Below are 13,330 nucleotides of genomic sequence, written 5' to 3'. Positions count from 1 at the left end.
TTTAGTTACTTGTACAAAAATAAGTTCTGCAAATTTATGGAGCCATAAAACTATGAAACATAAAGCCATACTTGAAGGGATTAAAATAAATTCAGCACTGAAAACATTTCCTGTTTCTGAGAAATCATTGTGAAGCACAGTTGCTGTTAGCATGGCTGTCTTTGACTAACAGTGTTTCTCAATTCCGGTCCTCAGGCCTCCCTGCCCTGCATGTTTTAGGTGTTTCCCTTCTGCCACACACCTGGATTGAATCTTTGGGTGATTAACAGGCTCCTGCAGTACTTGGTGGCTGCAGAAGACGTCATGCAAACATTTGAATCAGCTGTTCTTGTCTAGAGGCACATCTAAAACATGCAGAGCAGGGGGGCCTGAGGACTGGAATTGAGAAGCACTGGACTAACATGACATGGTACTATTTTAGAAGCCTCCTCTATTTTTGAATATTTTGTGTAGCAATGCTTCAAGAAGGTTGTAAAAATGACCAGTGGCTGTTCCTTTGTTTAGCAGCAAAACTGAAAATGTTGCTTATTTTGTTGATAGTTTGTGATTAAACCTTATTAAAGGAGCTTGCATCACTCTTATTTTTAACATCATAGCACTGACTGCCTGTTTTAAAATTCCTTTTGCATTAATTTTAAAGCTCCAGGCGTGCTGTGGTGGCATAGGGGGCAGCACGACCCACGTTTCGAGGCCTTGGGTCCTCGACGCGGCCGTTGCGGATTCGATTCCCAGACCCGGCAATATTTGCCACATGTCTTCCCCCGTCTCCTTCCCTCTTTCCTGTCTGCCTACTTTCATATAAGGGACATTAGAGCCCACAAAAGACCCCCTGATGGGGAGAAACAAAAAAAAAACAAAAAAAAAAAAATTTAAGCTCAATTCTGTGTTACTGAATTCCTAAAGCCTCACACTTGGTCAGATGCCCATACCAAAAGGAGGACCAAATATATGGCTCACTATGTTGAGCCCTGTTAAAGTAGCTCAACATAGCTACTTTTCCAGCCCTGTTAAAGTAGTAAAGCGCTGGAATGTGTTGAACCGACTCATATATTTTCTTTACATGGTTGCACTCTTTCCTGCTCTCATTAGGGTCCAGCTATAAGACTACAGAGCTACAAATTTGCAGTGGGTGCATCACTCTAACGAGTAATGAAGCTGCCCCAAACATCTACAGAGCACAGCACCTATACCATACACAGCAGCAGGGAGGCAAGGCTTATTTAAAGAAGAGCAAGCTGTGTGGAGTCCGGGCAGAAAGCTGGTTGGCAATCATTGACAGAGACACGCTGTTTGCCTTGCCTCTATTCCAACTCTCTCTGTGTTTGTTAGCATTTGTCTCTGCGTGTGTGTTTCTGTAGTCAAAGTGAGCCTGTGGCTCAGTATGCAATAACAACCTGGACACTTTATTTATATTATCAATTAACAGTAAAAAATCTGAGCAGATAAAATTTACACATGAAGCACACTCAAGACTCCATTATCAATATCCATCACTCCCAGTACTTGGCATTGCTTTAACACTTGACCACAGTCCAGTGCAGTCAAAGAGTTGATCACAAAATAAGACGACAGTGTGAATTTTATCCAGATTAATTTGGAGACGATGTACAGTACAGACCAAAAGTTTGGACACACCTTCTCATTGAATTCAATGAGAAGGTGTGTCCAAACTTTTTGTCTGTTCTGTAAGTCATAATTTTTGGATTGATAAATGCAAGGATAGAGATAATTAGTCAAAAACACCAGATGAGGTCAAAGATCACAGAGTGCAAATACCTAACAAACATTTTATCACCAACATAATCCATACTACCACATTAACCTATTATTTACTTTTAAAATGTACCTGGTGTGCTTTTATTATTGACAGGTATCATTTTCAGATTAATGGGCTGCAGCTCATCCAAAATGCTCCTGTTAAACCTAAAGAAAAATAATCATATTACACTGGTACTAAAGTCACTAAACTGGCTCCCAGTTTATAAAATGACCAATTCTAAATTCATGTTATAAATCTGGGCTTTTTAGAGTTTCTCATTAGGTTTCCTTCTTGACCTCTTAGGTCATCAGAGAGCCACTCAGTCACTCCATCAGTCTGCCCACTCAGTCAGTGTTTCCAGGACCTGAACTGAAAAAGATGAACCAGCATTTCTACTCTGAAACAAACTCTCACAAACTTTCTGAAAGTCTTAGATATCCAGAAAAATCTAGATATTTTCATTAAGACTGAAAGAAATATCTGCTTCAGTTTACCCATTGTTGAGGAAGACTATTACTAAGTTAGCTTAATTTGGAAAAAGCTTGGCTCTCTTCCTTATGGTCCCGGATACCGGGCTCTTCCGGCGGGCGGCGTGTGGCAGCAAGAACAACGATGCGTGATGACGTCACAGAATTACAAAGTTTAATCTCACAACAAGCAACGTATGAGTTAACAAGAAAACTGCAGAGTTACAGAGACATACATTTGTTACCTGAGACAAAAGAATTAAAAGAAAAATGGACAAAGAGGGACAAAGACGCGTCTTTGGAGAAGGCTGATGCAAAAAGCAAAACAGGGCAGCTTTCTGATTTATTATTACTGTGTACAAACTTTTATAGTGGAGGTGTTTCCTAACTTTTTAATGTATTCAATTGAGGCGTAGCTCTGTATGACCAGTCAGACGCTACCTTGGACGCCAATAAAACTTAGAACTTCCCCTAATTTCACGCCAGAGATCAAAGGCCATTTGCTCTCTGGAAGAACAATGGAGCAAGCCGCTGCATCCTGGTCTTCTGGCTCTGGCTCTATGGCCATTTGGGCAAATAAAAGCATAAAACAAGACTTCACAGATACCTGTGAAATTCGGAGTGTCTCCTTCACAAAGTTAAGCTCCGTAATTTAATGTAAGACCTAATTCTGGTCTACTGCATTCAGCATTTTCCAAAGATTTAAGTCCCTGCTTTATCACATAAAATCAACAGCACAAAATGAGGTAAAATTCCTTTTCTAACCTATAAAACATAACATTCAAACAATTTTCTAATACTAAAAAACACATTTTCATTGAAACAATTTCCATTTGATTCAGATATTATCATAGACAGTACAATTTTCAAATACATTCAGCATTCACCATTTTAAACTTAGATAATACACTTTGATTACAAACTTGCTATTAATACTTAGAAAAATGTTAATGATCTCAACATTCTATGTTGCATTTTAGTTTAAACCATACCAGATGTGATTAAAAGACCTTTAATGTTCCGTGAACCCAACAGAGTTCTGTTTCACAGGCAATACTAATTTTATGGCCTCCTGACCTCTGATAACACAGCAGGAGGAACCTCACAGAGAGATCACAGATTTGACCTACTTCTAAATATTTACTGATAGAGTAGTTTTAGTTTCAAATCCTTTACACAAACCTGTTTAAAATTAAGAAATTTGTTCAAAATCAGACAATTATTATAACCTTTACATCTGGGGTAAGATTAGCTGTATTAAGCACTAAAAAAAAAATAATTTTCCTTAACACCATGAATGTCAAATATGAGGTTTTTGTATATGAAGTTATTATTTTTTTGTCATCCCTAAGTTTGCTGTTTTTATTTTTATTACATTTACCTGTCTATGTAAATCATGTAAGGATTATGCTTGAAACACTGCTGGTATAATTGGTCTATCTTTGTCAGCTGGAGAGAAAGAACGACGGTTTGTCAGGTTTTCACTGCTGGTCCTCCTTCCTCATTTGCCGTCCCCTCTTTGGGAGATCCGAGAGCCACATCCGGTCAGGCTGAGTGTCTGGAGGATGCTAGGCAGCTCCTCGAGGAAGAGCATTGGCATACACTTACTCTGGGAATGCCCTTGACTAGCTGTCTGTAGAATGAGACGTGAGCAGCATCAGATGCACCAGCGACTTCCTAGGAGAGAGAAATAAATAGAATGAGCCACGGAGGGGGGAGAAATCAAGAAGAATAAGCGGGAGCGAGCAACCTCAAACAGTAATCATATACACTGTGAATGCCTCATTAAGAGTATTCATTAATCCCACCATCTAGTGTTGTTGAGCCTGCACAAGGGCTTTGTTTCATTCTCAGATAATATCCACAGAAACGGTCCATAAACCAAGAACAAGTTTGTAAATGATGTGTGGAAATCCACATCTAATAGTACCACCGACCGATATTTGTTTTCATAGAGCAGAAGGTGTGAGTGGGTGGGGGAAAAATGTCAGAAAATAGTGAGCTGAGAGATCGAGGGGCTGTGTGCATTTTGTCTGACAGCAGAGGAGCAAGAGAGGGAGCGGTAGGGAAGAGAAAGGAGTCTGAGCGGCGGAAGGGGGAGGGGGCTGGAGTAGGTGGGCGGGAAGAGAGGAGGCGAGTGTCACGGACAGTAAGAGAGGGAAGGAACAGCGAGCCGCTCGCTTGCTGGAGCTGCTGACTGGGTGTTCAAGTGTGTGATCGTGAGTGCTTGTTGAGCCGTCGTGTGAATAAAAGGACGTTTCTTTTCAAGCCACTGATGTTTGTTTTTCCCCTTTTTCCTTCTTCTCAAAGTGCAACATCAAGCAGAACTTGTCTGAAGCCCTTCCTGGGATTTTGAAGAGAATCCAAAGAAACACAGCGAGCTGCCAGGTAGGAGATCAAACCGAAATTCATTCAGGCATACATTTACAAGAAGGTAGAGCTTTTTGTTTGTGTTGTTGCTTTGAAATGAATGCATGCCATGGCTGGCCGCTTGAAATTGAGATTTTTTTTATATGTGTGAGCGCGTCCGTAAACATGGCTCACTGGACTCTGTACTGTAACTGTGTCTAGAGAAGTCAGGTTGGATTTTGAAGGGAAAAGGAGGCTCTCATCATAAGTGACGGATGTCAAAGGGTTTCCCATTTATTCCTGAAAAGTGCTAAAAAATGTAAAAACAAGGTTAACTTAGGAAAAACATTGAAGGTTTTTTCTTGTCTCTCTCTTTTACATTTCCAGATTTCTGCACACGTTTTTTATTTTGAAGTTACTTCATTAATAAATAGTTTTTGGTTTCCATTCTCAGTGGGACCTGGCTGAATTTGGCTCTCCATGATGATTAGGATGAGGGTTGGGCTCAGCTCCTCAGCGGAGACAATAACTGAGCTCTAGAGAACCCAACAGATGTGACATATCCCGTTTGGATCTGGTGTTGCTGCTTCCCGTTTGCCTGTGTTTGCTTTCTTCGTCATGTAATGAGAAGTTAACAGTGTAATCGAATCACTGCACTGCCTTCCCCGCTGTTTGTCATTTCCCCCCTCTGTCATCCCTTATCGCTTCCCCCTCTCTCTTTGGCCTCATTATCCCTGATTCGCCTGAAATGAACGAGTCAGTCTTTCTGCCTTCCTCCATCCATGCATGCTGAGGTGCCATAGATGTTTTATCAAAGCGTCTGGAGCTGAACAAAGCTTCCCAGCCTCTGTTATTGTTTGTACTTTCGCTCACTTAGAAACACGAGTGAGGTCAAATCCACTGGGAAGTTTTCAGACTTCAAACTAGTTTGGTGTCTAGTCCACTTTTCTTATATATTCTAAATCCTTCCTTCAGTGCTTTGTGGCTCCTTAGAAATACCTGATTGCGTTTTCAGCATTCATTGTGAAATTGAAGTTGGTACGATCATTTTTTCCTCTTTCCTTTCATCTTTAAATACAGTTGCACACATTAGAATCTCTCCAAGTCTTCTTAGTGTGTGTGGTGTATATCCAGCAGCATTAATAGTTAAAGACCAGAGTGTTTTTATTGAACAGCTGTTAAGCCATGAATGGTACACTGTACTACAGCAGCGTGCAGCAACATGCTGACCTTCACCTAACCTTGCAGAGCAACAGTGGGTGTTTAGACACTAAATAAAGGATGGCATCTTTGATAACCACATATTTTCTCATGAGAAGTTTAAAGGTAAGCAGCAGCAAGCAATGAGATGCAGAGATTCTGCTTGTTTAGTTGAGCAGACCTGTCTGTGGACCTCCAGATCGGTTCAGGACATTAAAGCTTCCCCGGAGGTGAAAGCATCTCTGCCCAGAGCGGCATACGGCTTCTCTCGGTCCACTGGATGCAGACCACGCTCTCCGTGACTCACTGCCTCATCCACTATGATTGGCTGTCCTTTCTACTCCAAGGAAAGACGGGATGAGGTGGGATCAGCCTTTTCTTTTACAGTTCATTAAAACATGAGAAAGAACAACAAAGTAAGGGTTAGGAGGTTTCACGACATGGACCCCTCCTCCCACTGAGCTCCTCTCCACCAGTGCAAGACACTGAGACACGTGTGAGCAAACAGGGCGTGGAGCTTCCCGCCTGCTGAGGCTCTAGCTTGGTTGACGCTTTCAGACGGTCCCAGCTGAGCCGAGGTCCGGGCCGCTTCACCCAGCCAGGCAGCCGACAAAATGATCGTCTCATATCAGTGAGAAGAGCTTCTGGAGCGCTGGTTCAGAACCACGGACAGCGCTGCTGCACAGCAGAGCAGGAGAGACGATGCTGGGAATCAGCACCTCCTTTTATAGAGAACACTACGTGAAATGACATGAATGTGATGCAAAATATTTATTTTTACAAAAAGCAGTGATGTGGTGATTAGATTATGTAATGTGCAGAGGTGGAAGGTTCGCCATTTGGCTACGTAGGGAGCAGTTTGTTTCTAAAGTGCAGATTATATTCTGAGAAAATGGAAAAGGTGCTTTTGTTCAGGTTGGCTGGCCTACCGCTGTGGTGCAGCTGATTCCTTAGAGCATTTCATTGTAATTCATTGGAGCAATACATTGTAGTTGCTCTACACATACCGTTGAAGAACAAAGAAAACAGCTTAAATTAGACATTTTTGTGCTTTCTTTCTTGTTTTTTGTAGTTATTTTGATAAGATTTTCTGTTATGTTTTTAATCATTGAATGCTAAACTAACTGCATGAAGTTAGTGATAACTTTATATACAAAAATAATTTTAAATTTTAATGTTATTTTTAACATTAAAATGTTTGTTTCAGTGTCGCTATTCCTTATGCTGCAAAATCAACTAATTGCTTCCTGTGAGATATTTGGCTGCATTTTCCTTGAATCAAAACCACGATGTGCTCTTAGCAATGTTTTGGGTGAGTGTGTGTTTGACTATACCATTTAATTATGTTGTCAGTAAAAAGACCACTCAGGTGCAATTATACCCCAGCAGAATATTAGCATGCATTTATGCAAAACATGGCATTTCGGTTATAATATGGCTGTTTACATAGATAAACAGAAATAAATTAAAACATATAAATTAAAATTAATTTCAGGTTGCTAAGAACTAAAGTATTCTCTTTTAGATAATCAAGCAAAATTAAAAGCAGACAGTTGACTATTTGTAGCAAGTTTTCTTTTATTTATTTTTTAAAGATGGTTCTCAAAATGTTTACACTTGTGTGTTGAGTACATCCTTTCAGGATTCGACAAGGATGGTAAATTATTTGGATAAGTTACCATTATCTAGAAAGGATAATGGTAAATGAAACTTGGTCATAAATTTCAATAGTATATGTTAAATAACACAATGTGCAGAAGTTAAAAAGGTGGACTATTTGCCAAATTAGTGCATTTTCATCTTAAATGCTAAGTTGGATACAAATGTTATCTATTTCAGATTAATTAAGAAAATATTTTGGAATGTAGTGCAAGTTGTCTTGTGTAAAAAAGAAATGTTAACTCTATTTTCTCCTAAATCACTTGTAAATTACCATTGCTAAATTATTGAATTTGTTTATTCCTTTTGTTGAACCTTTAGCTCTAGTGTTGAAGAATCTTTATTAGTTGAATGATACATCACAAAGAATAAATTTAATTAGGTGCAAAAACTTTGGTAGAAATAAAATAATTTCTGTTAATCACCATTTGGTTAAAGATTACTGTCCCTGATTATCAAACATCTTACAACTGAGTTAAAACACTGAAAGAGGCTGTTAAACTTGATCATTTAAATTTGCCCACATTCACAGGACTCTGCACACATTTACACAACAGGAAAGTGAAACCAGTCTGGCCTCTGAGCTTTTGTTTTCAACAGTGGACAGCGAACCAGCCATTCAACATGTACTGTAATTGAGAGGGCTAATAATCAACCAGGGCCATTTGCATATGTAACCATTTGCATAATCGAATAGGCATGAGTTAAGTGTTTTCCACCAGTGTGTTAGTAATGCTGTCTGCTAACGTGTGCGGTGTGTTTCATGGCTCATTGCTGTCGTCAGATTTTTCTATCTGTACCTTTCTACCTGGGATGATTTATTTATTTATGTATTTATTTTCCATTTGTGCCATAAATGATGCCGGTCTAGTTCTGTTCTTGTTTCTCTTGGATGTGGATCTAGTGTTGAGATCTCATGTGTGGCAGGTTAGACAGCTTCTGGGCTGCAGGTAATTTTCATGTGTCAAACAGACCAGACTGGACATGTTGACTGCAAGAGAACGGTAAAAGGAGTGATGGCAGGAGTTGAGTAAATGAAATATAGTTGTATGAGTTTTGTTTTTGAAGAAGAAACTGGATATTTTTCCCAACTTGGTCTGCTGGGGCTGTCTCTGTCGCTCCACTGCTTAAATCTATCTGCTGTCTGCTACAAATGTGATCTGAGAGGTATGTTTTATCACATGTCTCTGACTCCACGGTATGCAAAGTATTCACCAGAGACCCCTGTTTACAGAGAGGGAAGAGGGCAAAGCTGACAGCATCAGCAAAAGTGCAGTTTCTGCAGCACTGAGTGCACAGGTTACTGAAAGGTAGAAGGAAACTCGAGAGAATCTCACCTCAGATGTATTTAATAGTTGCATAGCAACAACTCGGAGCTTTTCAGCAGATATAGCACCAAGCAAAGGCTTGTTTTGTGTTTGACAGAATGTGGAATAATGGGTAATGAAAAGAGGGAAAAAAGCTGTGCAGGAAGACATCTACTTTAACTACCTTTATTATCTTTATCCTCATTTGGTATGATGTTTAATTAGAAATGAAAGCTCCCTGCAGCCAGGTGCAGTACAGCATGTGGGGATACCACTGGACCATTTCTCTGACAACATAAAAAACTTGTTGGAATATAAATATATTTCACTCGATTGTTTTCAATTAAAAATAAGGCAAGTATAATTTTGATACCGAAAAGCAAAATATTTGGTCTTTTTTCTGCCACATTGATGGTAGAAAGAAGATCACTGATGTTAGTCATGGATGTGAAGGGAAAAATATGTCTCTACAGATCCTCTGTCTGCCGATAGCAAGTCTAGAGATGTGTGCTGTAAATTGATCCGTACACAAGTGGTTAATATTGTTTTGATCTCAAAAAATCTGCCTGACAAAATCGTTTACAAGTTTCTGACATAAAACTAACATTCCAGAAAAATAAATGTACTGCGGTGGTCTGGGTTTGCTTTGCTTCTTCAGCCTCTGGATGACTTCCCCTCATCGATGGATCCAGGAGTCATGCTCTGTGCCAGAAAATTCTGGAGGAGAATGTCCAGCGATTAGTTTGAGGTCTTAAGATCAATTGCCCTTGAGCTGTGCAGCAGGAAAGTAATCCAAAGCACACCAACTACTCTACACCTGAATGTAAAAAAAAAAAAAACAAAGTTTGACAGACCAGTCAGGCCTGTAAACCTTCAAAGGTTGCTGACATTAGAACAAATGTTGTGGTGCCATAGAGCAGGCGCATTGTATACAGAGTTAGTCCTCAATGCCATTGTCCCTGGTTTGATTCCAGACCATGGAGGCTACCAATGCCATAAAAACATTTACAAAAGAGTAGACTAAAATAAATCAGGAGCAAGGTAGAGGTTTTGGCTGCATGAGGAGGCATATTTTTCCATGGAGCATATCTGAAATACTCAAAAGAAAATGCAGCTTTGGAATCTGAAATAGTTTGGCAAATTGCTACCTGACATGCTGCTGGTTAGCATTTGCAAAGTAGCCAATCAAGGAACAGCATTCATTTCCCTTCTCTTCTCTGTGCAGTGGAGATAAGGAAGCCTGTAGAGATTAGCTTGTGTTGTGCTGAGATGGTTTCCACTGAGGATAGTAAGATATATTTGGTGTTTGATCTATTAAAATAAGCTGTTTTGACAGTTTGACCTCAGTCACATGAAAGATTTTTCTATAATTTAGTTTTTTTTCTTGGGATTTGGTGTAGAGAATCTCTCAAGAGATGCCCCATGAGATTTAAAGGGGATCTCAAGTTTCTTTGGATTTTAGCTATTTCTAAGTAGCTGAGGCCCCTAACTGCCATGTCCACTGGGGTCCACTGCATCATTTATTGTAGTAAAAGCTGAAGAAACCCGAAGAGTGTTGTGGATGTAGCTAGTAAACAGGATATCTATGTTTCATGTATTTTGTCATAGTCAGGTTTTCAAGATCAGCAGCTACATAGAACTTGCATCCTTAAAAAAAGCTGAAATTTGTCCTGTTCCTCCTGCAAACAGAGAAGTTTTCTCCCAAGTCCTACTCAGCATTTAAGCAATAAACAGACGTTGTCTTTGTTTCAGTAGTATAGTTTTCTGTACATTCATTGGGGTTTCTGGTCTCATCTTCTATCTGCAACCTTACAATAGGGTCTGCTTTTCGGCGTTGAGAAGATGTGTTAGGAGGCCAAATCACAGAAAGAAGAAAGTCACAGGGTTATCTACAAATCAGACATGTTCTCCCACCTCGGCCCTTTAATGCACTGAAGCACCCTGAAGCAGAGCAGGCTGTGTTAAATGGAGGGTGATCACTGATTGTAGATGTTTTTTTCCCCCAGCTGCCCCATCGAGGAGGCTTGCTCTAAGAGAAACGGATCCCATTACAGATGTGGCTTAAAGCACACACACACACACACCTACAGAAGTACATGAGTGAACATTGCATTTGTGTGCAAAGTTTAGATTTTATGCAGATGGAGTTCAAGGTTCTGGGGTTTTTAGCACAGACACATAAGTGGGTCATAGACAAGGCAATGAGGAAGAATAAATCTAACTTTTTTTGGTGAAAATCTGCACACTAGTCAGGCAAAATGCAATCAGTGCTTTTGCTTTTCCTCATGACAACCCACCCGCTCCCCTTCTCCCCCCACCTCTGATTTAATGCATGTCTGTGTGTGGAGATGAAGTGAGAAGATGAAAGTGAAATATGAAACTAGTGCAGAATATTTCTCACTTTTTTATTCATTTAGCTGCGTCTGATTTCTCCTCACCTGTTCTTAGATCAGCTAAAGAAGGTGAAAGTGTCTGCGTTCACAGAAACACTCCCGACCCCTGTCGTTAACTGCAACACGTCGAGCTCATGCATTATTCATTCCCTCCACCTTCACCTCCTGCCAAAAGTCGTGACTGACTTTTGGAAGGGGACGAGAAAATCTGAAGCCATGTGAACCAGATTTGCCCTTCTGTGTTTAAATCAATTACCTGAGACCACCTGTGTGTGAAAAATGGTGACACGTTGTGATAAACAGCTTCTTACTTCCAGTCTACTTATCTGCAGTGCAAAGTAAACATCACATGAAGCTAATTGACAGAGTTTTTGCAGACTAATCCAGCCAAGTTTCAACACAAACTATGTAATTAGGACCATAATTTTTAAAATTAACAATAAATCAAGAAGCTCCATCCACTCAAACCCTCGCCAGTCTCTCTTGAGCCATAACTGTCAGCATAAATAACCTCTCTGGGTCCTGATATGATAAATCCCCCAGAGGAAAAAATTACCCAGCATGCACACATAGAGAGAGAGCAGAGTTCACAAGGAGAATGAGCTGCATGGTCACAGTTCGTTCTCTGCACTAAAACGTCTCCAGGGTGGGAATTCAGCCAAAACTGACCTATTTCACTCCTTTTAAAAGTGGAAAAACCTTAGTAAGTTTGTTACACTCACAGCTGCAGACTGGAAGTTTACACTTTACAGAAACGTTTCAGTTTGTTGCTTCAAATCACAATATTTAAAAGCCGTAAGTTATATTTTAATGGTTAGAAATCAGAAGAGAAGACCAAACAGAGAACAAAGCAATCCTGTAATTGAAATGCAGTACAGACCAAAAGTTTGGACACACTTTCTAATTGAATTCAATTATAAGGTGTGTCCAAACTGTTTAAAATGTCCGAACTTTTGGTCTGTACTGTATTCTGATCTGACGGTTGTTACGGAAAATTATTATTTTGGAGTGCTTAATACAGCTAATCTTACCCCAGATGTAAAGGTTATAATGAACAGTCTGATTTTGAACAAATTTCTTAATTTTAAACAGGTTTGTGTAAAGGATTTGAAACTAGAACTACTCTATCAGTAAATATTTAAAAGTAGGTCAAATCTGTGATCTCTCTGTGAGGTTCCTCCTGCTGTGTTATCAGAGGTCAGGAACTACATCAAAAAGATTCTTTAGGAGTGTTATCAGGGCCCAGGAGGAAGCCATAAAATTAGCATTTATTGCAGGGCAGAAGCCTGTATGGTTCACAGAACATCAATCATTAACATTTAATTTCTAAGACATTTTCTAAGTATTAATGGCAAGTTTTTAACCAAAGTGCATTATCTAAGTTTAGAATGGTGAATGCTGAATGTATTTGAAAATTGTACTGTCTTTGAATATAGAGGCTAAGCCAAAGCTTGAAGCCCCTGAGGTGGTACACCGGGGTAAAGTTGACACGCCAATCAGTTTTTCTTTTGCAGGTAATCCATTTATTATCTTGACTTAGCAATCATAGACTTATTTCCTTTGTACAAGTCATTCCTCTAACACGTTGCATACATTTTCTCAGTGATCCACACATCATTTAATTCCCTCCCGGTATCATTGCATCACGTCGTTTATTCTGTTGCGTTGAGCTGCCTTTCGTTCCCTTGCGGTCAAAACTGTTTCCCCCTTTCGGGTGGAACACACCTGCTTCATCAACACCAAGTGCTACTTAAATAGACAGCAGACAGATCATGTGACCCAGACCATTTGGAATACAGTAATTCATAATCTGCTCCTACAATGATAATATCTGAACCAAATGGAAATTGTTTCAATGAAAATGTCTTGCTTAGTATTAGAAAACTGTTCAGGATGTATGTGATAAGGCAAAGATTCAAATCTTTGGAGAGGCTCAATGCAAAACTAGGTTTGTGAAGATAATCTTTCCTTAAACTAAATTACTTGATTTGGCCGGGAGGCACTCCGAATTTCACAGATATCTGTGAAGTCTTGTTGTATGCTTTTATTTGCCCAAATGGCCTTAGAGCCCAGGAGACCAGGATGCAGCGGCTTGCTCCATTGTTCTTCCAGAGAGCAAATGGCCTTTGATCTCTGGCGTGAAATTAGGGGAAGTTCTAAGTTTTATTGGCGTCCAAGGTAGCGTCTGATTGGTCA

General features: G+C 39.8%; 1 protein-coding gene across 1 annotated transcript in view; it reads left to right on the top strand.

Moving 5' to 3' along the window:
- syt1a (synaptotagmin Ia) overlaps window positions 1-13,330 on the top strand; it is a 163,616-nt gene that overhangs the window by 79,284 nt on the left and 71,002 nt on the right. The window contains 1 exon segment of the mRNA XM_044108664.1: window positions 4,537-4,614. The gene's annotated coding sequence lies outside the window, so the exon portion shown is untranslated.

This window comes from Gambusia affinis, linkage group LG23 (genome assembly GCF_019740435.1).
Source record: "Gambusia affinis linkage group LG23, SWU_Gaff_1.0, whole genome shotgun sequence".
NCBI lineage: Eukaryota > Metazoa > Chordata > Actinopteri > Cyprinodontiformes > Poeciliidae > Gambusia > Gambusia affinis.
This window is presented reverse-complemented; position numbering and strand designations above follow the sequence as displayed.